Source organism: Artibeus jamaicensis, unplaced genomic scaffold (assembly GCF_021234435.1).
Source record: "Artibeus jamaicensis isolate MK-2021 breed Jamaican fruit bat unplaced genomic scaffold, CSHL_Jam_final contig_548, whole genome shotgun sequence".
NCBI classification, from domain to species: domain Eukaryota; kingdom Metazoa; phylum Chordata; class Mammalia; order Chiroptera; family Phyllostomidae; genus Artibeus; species Artibeus jamaicensis.
In genome coordinates this window covers 17735042-17747518 of record NW_026521883.1, presented here as the reverse complement: position 1 = coordinate 17747518, position 12477 = coordinate 17735042, and the positions used below count along the sequence as shown (strand labels likewise).

The 12477-nt window shown below is 34.1% G+C and overlaps 1 protein-coding gene and 1 pseudogene across 2 annotated transcripts in view; both read left to right on the top strand.

The window, feature by feature from the left end:
- Positions 1–12477, top strand: part of UNC13C (unc-13 homolog C) — a 491690-nt gene that overhangs the window by 214537 nt on the left and 264676 nt on the right. The gene's annotated exons all lie outside the window — the stretch shown is intronic.
- LOC119065533 (thymosin beta-4-like) lies at positions 9966–10107 on the top strand (annotated as a pseudogene).

Here is a 12477-nt window from a genome sequence, read left to right as displayed (position 1 = left end):
GAATAGAAGGAAGTTATTGCAAGAAGTCCAAGACGACTTTTGGAAGTGATGAGTAGGTTAATCGTATTGATTGTGCTGGTTATATGGGTAAATACATATAACGAGACCTATCAAAGTATGCATTTTAAAAATATGTGTAGCTAATTTTATGGTAATTATACCTCAATAAACTATTAAATAAATCATTGTTTTAAATTAATGTTATCCCTCTGTTAACAGAGTCAGTACTCCATTAATTGTTTACATTCTACCAATTCAAGATGGTATAGAATTGCTGCCTCTGTGATTATGATGATGATGATAACCCCAACAATGGTGGTGTCAGTGACCCCATCACCATGCCATTCTGGCGGTTGGTAGTTTATCATTTTCTTCTACATTTCTAGTATCATTTAAATCCTAGAAAAAAACTCGGTGTCATATGCACTTGTGACCTCCCATTTAAAGCTGAGAAAAATGAGTTTCAGACTTTTCTGAAATTAGAGGTAGGAGAGGTGGCAGAGCCATGACCTCTGCCTTTTTTCCCAAGCACTTGAGTCTCTCTCTTGAGGTTTCTGGAGTGGCTTATTTGCACATAATGTAAATTTATTATAGCTTACTTATTAATTTCTATGTAAAAAGTCATTACTCAGAATTAAAAGAATGTGCTATCTTAGGCATATCCACTGGCATTTACCATTCCATTAGTTATACAACATTTTAAAGCATTTTTAATACATTCCCTAATGATTTTGAGCTTCTTGAGGGTGAAAACCCTCTAAAATAATGTTGGGTGCAAAGTAAGCCTAAAAAATCTCATTAACTATTATTTTCAAGTGATCATTTCTTTTTTATTTTTTAATTTAATTATTGTTCAAGTACAGTTTTCTGTCTTTTATTCCCATCCCAACCCACTCCCCCTCCAGTGCTCTCCACCTCCTTCCCATTTACACCCCCCTCAGTTCTTGTCCATGTGTCCTTTATACTAGTTCCTGTAAATCCTTGCCCTTTTTCCCCTGAAATTCCCTCCCCTCTCCCCTCTGGTCATTGCCCCCTTTTCTGTATTTCAGTGTCTTTGTTTTTATTGTGCTTGCTTGTTTGTTTTGTTGTTTAGCTTGTTGTTAAAAGTGAGATCATATGGTATTTGTCTTTCAACACCTGGCTTATTTCACTCAGCATATGCTTTCTAGTTCCATCCATGCTGTTGTAAAGGGTAGGAGCTCCTTCTTTCTTTCTGCTGCATAGAATTCCATTGTGTAAATGTACCATAGTTTTTGGATTCATTCATTTACTGACAGGCACCTAGGTTGCTTTCAGCTCTTGGCTATTGTAAATTGTGCTGCTGTGAACATTGGGGTGCATAGGTTCTTTTGGATTGGTGTTTTAGGGTTCTTAGGTTATAATCCCAGCAGTGGAACTGCTGAGTCAAAAGGCAGGTCCATTTTTAGTTTTCTGAGAAAATTCCATAGAAACTTTATTGTTGGCAGATAATTAAGTACACATAGGTGTTGGGAAAATTCCATCAAAAAGGGAGACACTACATTTTTAATATTGCTAAATAAGGCCATATTGAAAACATTTAAAAAATAAAGCAAACTTAATTAAATATTTAGTTTTAAGTCAATGGTTATGTAAACCTTTCTTTGTTCCAAGAACAAATTAAAATGACTAATCCAGTTTTATGTTTCAGTTGTATATTCAGTTGCAAGGATTGGAATGAAAATAAAAGTTTCAAACCCAAACTATCTTGTAATATAGGAGTAAAGTTGTGGAGAAAATGGTAAATTGGGGGAGAATTAAATCACTGATACATTTATGCACTGGCTTGCCAGGAGGTCTGAGTTGAGGACTGTTTTAAAGTGAGGCATTTTTTAAGGTGGAAGCCCACTGACAATCAGAGTCAGTTCCCTTAGCGGACTTTTCGGTTCATATAAAGGGGATTAGTGCAGCATGGAAGGTAAAAGTCCTCTTATGTGAATGCTGTGCACTCACCCTGCTGACTTATCATGACCCACTGGCCCTGACCTAAGACCTTTGACTGTTTTGCCTAGCTTTACTGTGCCTATTTTTATGCTGACACTCTACTCTCTTAAAATGGTATCCTCTTACAATAATGTCTTCTATGAAAATAAAATCTTACCTTATCATCATCTGGAAGATTGTATTTGTTGCTCTTTTAGAAACTTACCAATGTTTATAGCTGATCAAATTGCTTTGTACAGATCACTTTATTTTTTATCACACAAACTTTTAGAAGTTTAAAAATCTTCCAGTAGATATTTGGCTATATTTTTTCATCTAAGTTTTTGGATAAATGTTTATATTATATAGAGTCAACTTTAGTTTTCCAGATACTTGAGTCTGAATATTAATGATAAACTGTAATCAAATGCCAAAATACCATAGGTGCTATCAAGCAGTTGGTTGTGTTTACACTGCAGCTTGGTATATTTTTCTTTTTGGATTCCACTTCTTTGCCTTTTTCATAACATTCAGCAAAAGAGTCCAGAGACAACTAAAATATAGCTGATGTTACTATTTATGAGATCTTAAGCGCAGTTGTTCCATTCTAGGTGATTGGTTGAAGCTTGATTTAAGTACAAAATTTCATTGGAATGTAGGGTTTCCTAACATCCCTTTGTGAGCCATTCTTTGGGGATTACTGCAGTTTTCCATAAGCCTGTGCTGTGTTGCTGATATTTGGAATGTTAGACAAATTCTATTTGCCTTTATGATTGCTGCTTCTGATTCAAGTGTGTTCAGATCAAGTCTGGTCATGCAACTGATGCATCTGCCACCTGCTGCTGACATTTCCATCATTGCTTTCAAATTTCTTGGGAGAGTAGCAACTCATTGTTCTTGGGAGAACAGTAGCTCTTCTTTTCTAGCAAAGAGTGAAGAGGGGAATCTGAGAGAAAGGCAAGCTACATGGCTACAGAAATGAATGCTGACAATTCTGTCTTCTTGCCAGGGATAAATTCTGGCTATTTAGTTTAATTCTTTTTCTCTGTCAAGAAATATGCATAAGTTATTTAAAGTTCTCTTTGATATGCAGGAAGGGTGGCAAGGGTACTTTCACACATTTTTTTTATTTTTCAAGTAGATTAATATAGTAACAGTGAAAGTATTACACAAATATATGTACATATTTCATTTAATGTATAATAAATATACTCCTAAAAGTCAATATAATATGAAAAAGTAGGTTTCAACTATCTGCTTAGCAAAGATTGATAAATTATAATGTTCAATATTAAGAGCATATGAAGAAATAGGTACAAGGACAAATATATATATATGTTTTCTGCAGGATATTTTAGTAACATGTGGGAATGTATGCATATCTGTATACAGATGTATATGTAATCAATATACATTCCTTCCAACCTAGAATATCCACTTTTAGTAGTTAGTTAAACTATTTTCACAAGTTCATAAAGATATATACATAGAGAAAAAGTGCATCAAACTTTTAATGGTAAATATTAATACTAAACAATATTTTAATTAAAATATTGACATAACATTCAGTGAGTAAGTAATACACTGAATACCAATATGTAAAATGATGAATTGTGCTTATTGCAGATGGAAATCAATATGGGGGTCATCCATCTTTCTGAAAAACACTCTATATTATATTAAAAGTCTTTAAAGCATTCATATACTTACATAGTACTATATAAGTATAAAATAGTAAACAAAATGGTTCATATTTATAAAACACTATTATTTTTCCAAAAAATTTTAATGCCTATAATTTCTTTGTAAATCAATCATTGTGTTATCTAGTGCCCAAATGTTTATCATTATTTGTCAGTTTTCTTTCCTGAAATAAGGAAGTTGGATGATACACTCTAGAAAAATTCTTTTAGCATTATAGAGCTTTATCAATCTAGATGCAAATTCTCAGACCTTTCAGGGAAGGAAAAAGAAATACTGAAAGGAATAAAAGAGGGAACCAAAAAAATAACTTAAGCTAAGTGTATAGTTTTATGTATCTCTCTATGGCATTTTCTACATTGAGTTTGGTATATACACAAGTATTGTCACTTGTCTATTTGCTCTGCTATTTATTCCCTGAAGTTTCTTTGCTGTGCTCTGCATCTCAGGAACGTGAACACTGAAGGCTTCTTCTCCAGACTTCCTTGCCCACTAGGTTTAGACATGAGAAAGCACTGCAGTGAAATTAAAAATGAGAAGATGGGAGAAGCCAGAGTATTTCTCCCTTTGTCTCTCTGACTTGGACAGCACCTAAAACAATGTCTGGGTTTCCTCCGTCATTCAAGCTCCCATTGGAAAGGAACCCCTCCATGGTCCCAGTTCTCTTCTGTCTTTTCCCGCTTAGTCTTGGCACGCTTGTCAATGAATTTTTGTATTGTGCCATATTGGTGGGAATGCAAATTGGTGGAGCCACGGTAGGAAACAGCATAGGGTTTCCTAAAACAAATAAAAATAGGATTACAATATGACCCAGCAGTCCTAGTTCTGAGTATTTATCCAAAAATAGTGGAAATTATGATCTTAAAAAAGATATTAGGACTCCCATGTTTATTGCAGCATTATTAATTTCCGAGATGTGCAAACAACCTAAATGTCCATTGACAGATCAATGAATCAAAAAATTTTGTATGAACATACAATGGAATATTATTCAGCCATACAAAGAAGGAAATTCTGCAATACGTAACAATGGATGAACCTTAAAGACTGTGCTAAGTGAAATAAGCCAGTGACAGAAATACAAATTCTGTGTGATTACATCTCTTTGCTGTATCTAAAATAGTCAAATTCATAGAATCAAAGACTGGAATTGTAGTTTCCAGGGGTTGAGGAGAGGGGAAAATAAAGAGTTACTAGTTAACAGGCAAAAGGTTTCAACTGAGCAAGAGCAATAAGTTCCGAATATCTGCTGCACAACATCGTACCTACAATCAACAACACTGTACTGAATACTTAAAAATGTATAGAGCTACAGTGCCCAAAACAGTATGGTGCTGTTGTAAAGACAGACATATAGACCAGTGGAACACAAGAAGGAGCCCCCAAACACTATAACTCTTTAATAGCAGAGTAAGATTTTACTGTATCAGTATAAATCAATAATCTAATCAATTTCCTGTTTTGATAATTAGCTACTAAATTTTTTCCTATTGTAGGTATTGCAGGAATTTGTTCTTTGCTGTTAAAGGCAAAATACATTTGTATGTTTGAATGATATAATTATCTGCTTTGATAAGCTAGAAGTATTAAACACCTACTGGGGCCCCTGCTGGTGTGTCTCAGTAGGTTGGGTGTCCTCCCACTAACTTGCTGGTTGGATTCCCAGTCAGGGCACATGCCTGGGTTGAGGGCCAAGTCCCTGTTGGTGGTGTACAAAAGGCAACCAGTCAGATGCTTCTCTCACATATCAATGCTTCTCTCCTCTTTCTCCCTCCCTTTCCCTCTCTCTAAAAATAAATAAATAAATAAATATTTTTAAAAAACCCTCCTGAGTGATTAGCACTGTTCTAAGTGTGTGTGCATATAAAGTCATTTATAATCATATTATTGATATGATGGTACCTCAGTCTCGTTGGCTTTGGAACTCAGTACTGGTCACATTTTCATGAGGACAAAATGTTTCGGTGCTCAGGCTTCCCACTGGTGTCACCTCACAGGAGAAAATGCTTCAACAATCATTGCTTGCTCACCATTGGTTGAAATGAATCAATGGTGAGTACTGAGGTACCACTGTATTCTTATTTAACAGATTGGACATAGAGGCTCAGTGGGCTTATGTATCTTGACTAAAATCATATTGCTAGTAAGTGGCTCAAGTGTAATTTTAGTAGAAGGCAAAAGATTTATTTGTTTTGAAGAGAAACCAGAGTACATCAAATGGAATTTTAATCAAGCTTATTATATTACTCCATCATGCCTAATGAACATTGACCTTGAAAGTAAAATGAAAAAAGGCATGACATCCCATGAACCACAGGCTTTGGAATATTAGACCTAGAATAGGACAACCAGAAAAATGACAGCCACATTAACACCGTTCGAGGACCTTTACGGTCACGTTAGTTTTTGCTTTAGAGATCATTGACATATAGGTCTTTGTTCTGTGGGCAAGTAAATTAAGAAAAAAATGCATCAGCACTTAAAAGTCAAATATGCATATTTGTAACAGTTAATGAACAACAAAAAAGAATATGGTGGTTTTTACCTGTGATATTTCTCTTATTTATTCTCTAAACAGTTTCTGAGTGTCTACTAACTGCGAGTACTAGGGCTTGGGGGGAAAACACTCCAGGGAAGTTTCACACAGAGGTGACATTTAAGGGTCTTGGAATGCAGACAGGGAAAAAACACATGTACCCTAAGGAACACCATAAGCACAGGGTCAGAGAAGGGAAAATATGTGGTGGAATGGCAAAATGACAACTAGAACCATCCCTGTTACATACACACACGTTCTCCCCTTTTTAGAGAGAGAGAGAGCAATTTAACCTTCCCATTGTCATGTTTTTTATAACTGAAATATATTTGACATATGGCACTGGGGAAATGTAAGATGTACAACATGTGGGTTCGGTACATTTATATATGTCAATATGATTGACATTGTAGATATGGATACAGTTGCCATTGTATCACATATCATCATTTATTTTTTTGTGGTGGGAATAATTAAGATCTATTTCCTTGTAGTTTTGATAATTAAAATACAGTATTGTCTACATTCACTATGCATTGTATATTCGCTGTACATTGTAGCTCCAGGACTTACTTATCTAATAGTTGCAAGCTTGTACCCTTTACAGCATCCCCTCAGCACCTGGTCACTATCATTCTACTCTTTGTTTTTATGAGGTTGGACTTTTAGATTCCACATATAAGTGATATCATAGGTCTTCCTGTTCTCTTATACCTCTTTTCCTAAGTTTTTTCTTCTTTCATAGCAAAATGTACCCTAAAGTATTTTTGTAAACAAACATGTTCCTTACCTTCATTTCTTAAATATTAATAAATATTAATACTAACATTATTTCGATATTTAATAACTCTAAAACAGTTGGTAAAATAAGTTTATTTTGCAACTTTAGTATCTGGGGAAATAAATATTAGGTACAAAAAATATATATAAAACTTCCAAGTATTCTGATCTAATTGTGGAGCTATAAGGTGGGGCAGAGAAATGGATGTATACATGTATTATAAGGCCATACTTGCCCTTTGGTGCTATGATCTATTACAGTAGAAGGACTTGCTTTATTTTAGCTAACCCTAAATGCCCATGTGTAAATTCCTCTTCACCTTATTTCTTTTTCCAAAGGTGCTGCTAATAACAGAAATCATTTTTGTTTTTATTTTAATCATTTTTATATCATTGATTTGTAGAATGAATATACAATGCCCAAATTCTACAGAGAAAAACCACAAGAAAACTTAAGCAAAAGTAAAATGTTGGGTACTGTCTTTTTTTTATCCTAACTCCCATAAATTAGTTGTCCTTGATAAATGCAGGTGGGAAACGTTGCTCTGCATTGTCGCTGAGTTTTGAACTTAGAGTTTGTCCATCTCCTTTAATAGAATTTGAAGATAATAGGGTTGGAAATCTTGATTCAATAACAAATCAGACACCACTATTGTGATGGAAGTGGGTTACATAATTTATAATAAATCTCTAAGAGGAAATGTGAATGTTGATTATCTGACAATATTTTCATTTGGTGGGTCAGAGTTTAAGGAATTAAGCTGTAACTAGACAATTTAATTACTGTTTGAAAGACTGCTTCTGCTTTGCCTCAGGATGGCTCTTGAAGGTTCCTAGCTAATTATTTTCTTAATCAGTGCCCTGCCTTCCAACCTGAGTTAAAATGAGATTATTTACAATTAGTAGGTATTTAAAAATATACTTTTGTTTATTGTCATAGAAAAAAATTTTTAATCAAACTTTTTACTAATCACATGACATAGATTTTTATATATACCCTTACAGCTTATTTCAGTGTATGTGTATATATGTGTGCATATATTGAATAGTTCTGTTACTAATTTGCCTAATAACAAAACCTGGTACCACGCAATTTAAAATATTACAGAATTCTATTTGCTATACTTAAAATATGTAACTAGAATTTTATACGTTCTTAAAAAATATAATTTTAAATGGCAACATCACTTACTTTTGGCTTTTTTTCTGAAATAGTTGCCATGCAATATACTGTTTACTTGCTCCATTAGATAGAGTTCGACTTTAGGTACAGCTTTTCTTATTGAACAACTGTTTGCTTATATACTACTTCAGTAAGGAGTTCATATCAGAGGATGAGAGATGAGACTTGAACAAGTCATTTATATAAAACCAGCTCTTAGTTTCATTGGTCCTTGCCTTTTTAGTCTCTATTTTTTTTATTTCTTCTCCTATATTTTATATTTTCTTTCTTCAACTTACCTAGGCTTCATTTGTTTCTCATTTAGTTCCTTGAGGTATGAAGTTAACATTTTGAGATTTTGTTTGTTTGTTTTTTGTGGTAAGTATTATTGATGTAAACTTTCCTCTTAGAAATGTTTTTGCTGAATCCCATACATTTTGATATGTTATATTTCCATTTTAGTTTGTCTTAAGGTCTTTTTTTTAATTTCCCCTTTGATTTCCTTTGACCTATTGGTTGTTCAGGAGAATGTTGTTTAATTTCCACATATTTGTGAATTTCCAAATTTTTTGTAATTGATTTCTGGTTTCATACTTTATGGTTGTAAAAGATGCTGATATGACTTTAAACTTTTTTAATGTATTAAGATTTGCTTTGCAGCTTAACATATCTATTTGCAGAATGTTCTATGTGCACATGAGAAGAATGTATATTCTATTGCTTTTGGATGGAATGTTCTATATGTAACTACGTGCATTTGGACTATTATGTTTCTTATTGATTTTCTGTCTAGATACTCTATCCATTTATACAACTAGGGAATTAATACCTACTACTACAATTATATTGCCATTTCTCCCTTTAGGTTTATTAGTATTTTCTTTATATATTTATGTGCTCTTGTTTGCCTCATGTGTAGTTGTTTTTCAGCCAGACTTTAGGTTTTATCTAAGGAAATCACTCCATTTGTAGCTGTATACTCAATGTGTTCATGAAAGAGGTGGAGTTCAGCTCTTTCTACACTGCTCTATTAAAACAGAACCTCTGGGTTTTTGCTTACTTTGATTTTCAATTTTCGATTTAATCATCAGAGGTATGTATTTGGGCTATATCTAGGAAACTCTAAACCTAAAAATATTACCAATGAGACCATGGGCAAAGTTGGAATAAATAAAAAAATTAGTTAGTGGAATGGACACAAAAATAAAATTGGCCAAATAGTGATTGGCTCTATAGAGATACGGTACCTATGAGTTAAAAACAAAACTTAAAACGCACATGCATGCACATGCATACACTAATCCAGAGTCCTGAAAAATGAAATGTTTTCCTTTAATCTTGGCAGAAATAAAATATCTTATTCTCAAGAAAACAAAACCAGTCCTCTCTTTAACAATGAAAAAGAACATGAAGTTAGACATGAACCATTCTATTTCAATAAATTATTTTAATTAAAGGAAAACTACAAAGCACATGGTCCTAACAGAACATATTTTACTTATTGTACTTATCAATAATTTGTACAATAAAATACATTATTTTCTAATCATAAGAAAGGCAAGTTCTCAAATTGGTAAACAAAACCAGGTGTCTTGATTAGCTCATTAATCACTTTGGAAATGCTCTAATGAATTAAGATTTAATGGGACTATACTTTTTCTCTCTATCGTATGTGATAGATTTTTCTCTTGTGTGTAAAGATATTTCTCATCTCAACTTTTGTTTAGTAAATGAGCCTATTATTTCTCATTTGAAATGTAAACCTTTTTATTTTAATAAAAGCCGAGGTTTGTGAAATGTGTGGTAAATAGTTAAAGAATAACATAAAACATGGCAAGAATATAAAACAGTGCAACCATGTCTGACAAACCCGATATGGCTGATATTGAGAAATTCAGTAGGACAAAACTGAAGACAGAATGCAAGAGAAAATTCACTGCCTTCAAAAGAAACAATTGAGCAGGAGAAGCAAGCAGGCGAATCATAATGAGGCCCACACCACCAATATGCACTGTTCATTCCACAGCATTGCCTTCTTATTTTACTTCTTTTAGCTGTTTAACTTTGTGGATGCAAAGAGGTTGGATCAATTTAAATGACTATGCTGCCTCTTTTCACATCAGAGAACTGCTGACAACAAAGATGCACCTGCCTTCCCCACCTGCTAGTCTGGCTGGCAGGGAAGGAAAAGAATTGCATGTTGGCGAAGGAAGAATCTGTGTAGGACAACAGTAAAATCTAGAGTAAAATTCAGGCTGGTGCAGGGTGTTCTGCAGGCTATAAAATGCAGTGTAATTAGAGTGTCTTTTTTGTTCAAATGATTTTAATTAATGAAATGCACAATTTTGTTCACAATGTGAACAAAAAGTTTAAAACCTAAAAAAATAGTAAGTTTATATATCAAATTCTTTTAAATTATTTCATATACTTTTAAAATTAATTTAGTAGGTTTTTCAAAATTTATTTTCCCACTTGATTCAATTAGAATTTCATTCTGCTTCACATTAAGCCACAATCGTGGCTTAGTCCAAAAGACATTTATTTCATTCGACATGAATTGCAGGTATAGCTATTTGAGGTCTAATATGGTAACTTCATTGTTGCATTAAAGAACAAAGCTTACTCTATCTTCTTGTTGCAACATCTTTAGTGAGGGCTATTTTATATCCATGTTCAAGAGTAATAAAAAAGAAAATAGAAGAAACAAGACTAGAAGACTTTTGCTTGTACCTCGTTGGCAGAACTAGGTCAAGTAGTCATCTCCAGTTGCAAGGAAGGCTGGGATATTGTATCAAAAAAGGAAACAGAAAAGCAGAGTCGAAAAGTTGGTCCATGAATGAACTTACAGTATCTGCTGCCTTTTACCTTTGACTAAAATTTATCAAACTTTCTCCCTATATATTTAAATCAAATGAATTCATCCTCTCCCTTCCATGGTAGGTAATTCAAAAATTATATCAATTTACTGCATTTAGTTTTAAAGCCCATAATCTTTGGATAGTCTCTGTAAGGATTACAGGTTTTACTTTGTGATCCGTGGACCTCTAAGTTAGAAACAAGTCACCTTCCTCCAAAAATACCAATGTATTATTAGAAGATGGTAGGATAATGGCAATTTTATTAATAAAAGTCTCATTTGGTGAGAGGGAAAGTAGGAAATACATGACTGTTATTGGTAGGTAGCAAATATAGGGTCCTATTGGACAGTTATATTCAAAACTTCTTATCCTAGCAGCAGAAGTAATTACTTAGCTAGCCAACGTGGCAGGTCCTGATACTTTTTGGGGGGTGAACTTTTTGTCCATTTTTTCCAAGCCCTAGGTTACACCTCTGGGGAGATCATCCTTACATATCTTATCACCACCTACACTCTCTAGACAGGTACAGAATAAAGTGAAAGTAAATGAATGAATGCTCTAAAAATGATTAAAAGGCATTACATATATACAATAACTGTAAGTTGGTGCCATCTCAGGATATCCAGGCATATAGTCTTCCTATTCAGGAAGCGACTCTACTTGGACCTCACTTTTATTGCTGTGACCTCAAGAGCCTAGACATGACTTTAAGCACAGCAGTAGCCAGACAAACTAGCAGTACGTTCAGGGATACGTACCATTCCTGGAAAATTTCAGGCTTCTAGAAGATGGTTTTCAAGTCAATTTTATGATTAACCACATAAGCAGAAAAAAAAATGTAACTCTTTCCTACTGGCTCTTCTGTTCTGACCAATTTCTCTCTTAATCTAATGGGTACTAGCCCAGGCCCTGCAAAATAGTATGCCAGCATGAAGTTGTAACGCCATTAATTTGATCTTTGCCACCGATTTTTCCTCTATGGTCACCCAGAGACTTCCTAAAGAATGATGTTTGAAAAGCTCAGGGGCAATCATTTTATCGCTTTTTGAAGGTGCACTTACAAACCTCTCCTTGCACAGGTACATTTTTGTGTATAGAGGCAGCTGGCTTTTCTCAGCTCTGCAGGGTTGCAAATTATGATCTGCTCAGTCAATTTACATTGCAGGACACAAGCAGAGTAAGCCCCTTTGGCTCAGCTGTGCTCCCTTGTATCTCTGCTTACAGACCATCTAGCTCTACTTTAAGTGTACCTCTGCGGTAGTACACTTTTGAAAGCAGCAAGATTTAATGAGCATATGCCAAGATTCTGAATTTTATTTCTACCATCATTCTAGTAAAAAAGCTTCATTTGGCATAAAGATGGAGTTCCAAGGGATAGCAAGCAACATTTTGACCAGCTATCTTGCTATGGCATTTTAAAATTCTTGACTTGGGCTGATAAACACACAATACAATGTACAGATGATGTATTATTACACCTAAAGCCTGCAAAATTTTAA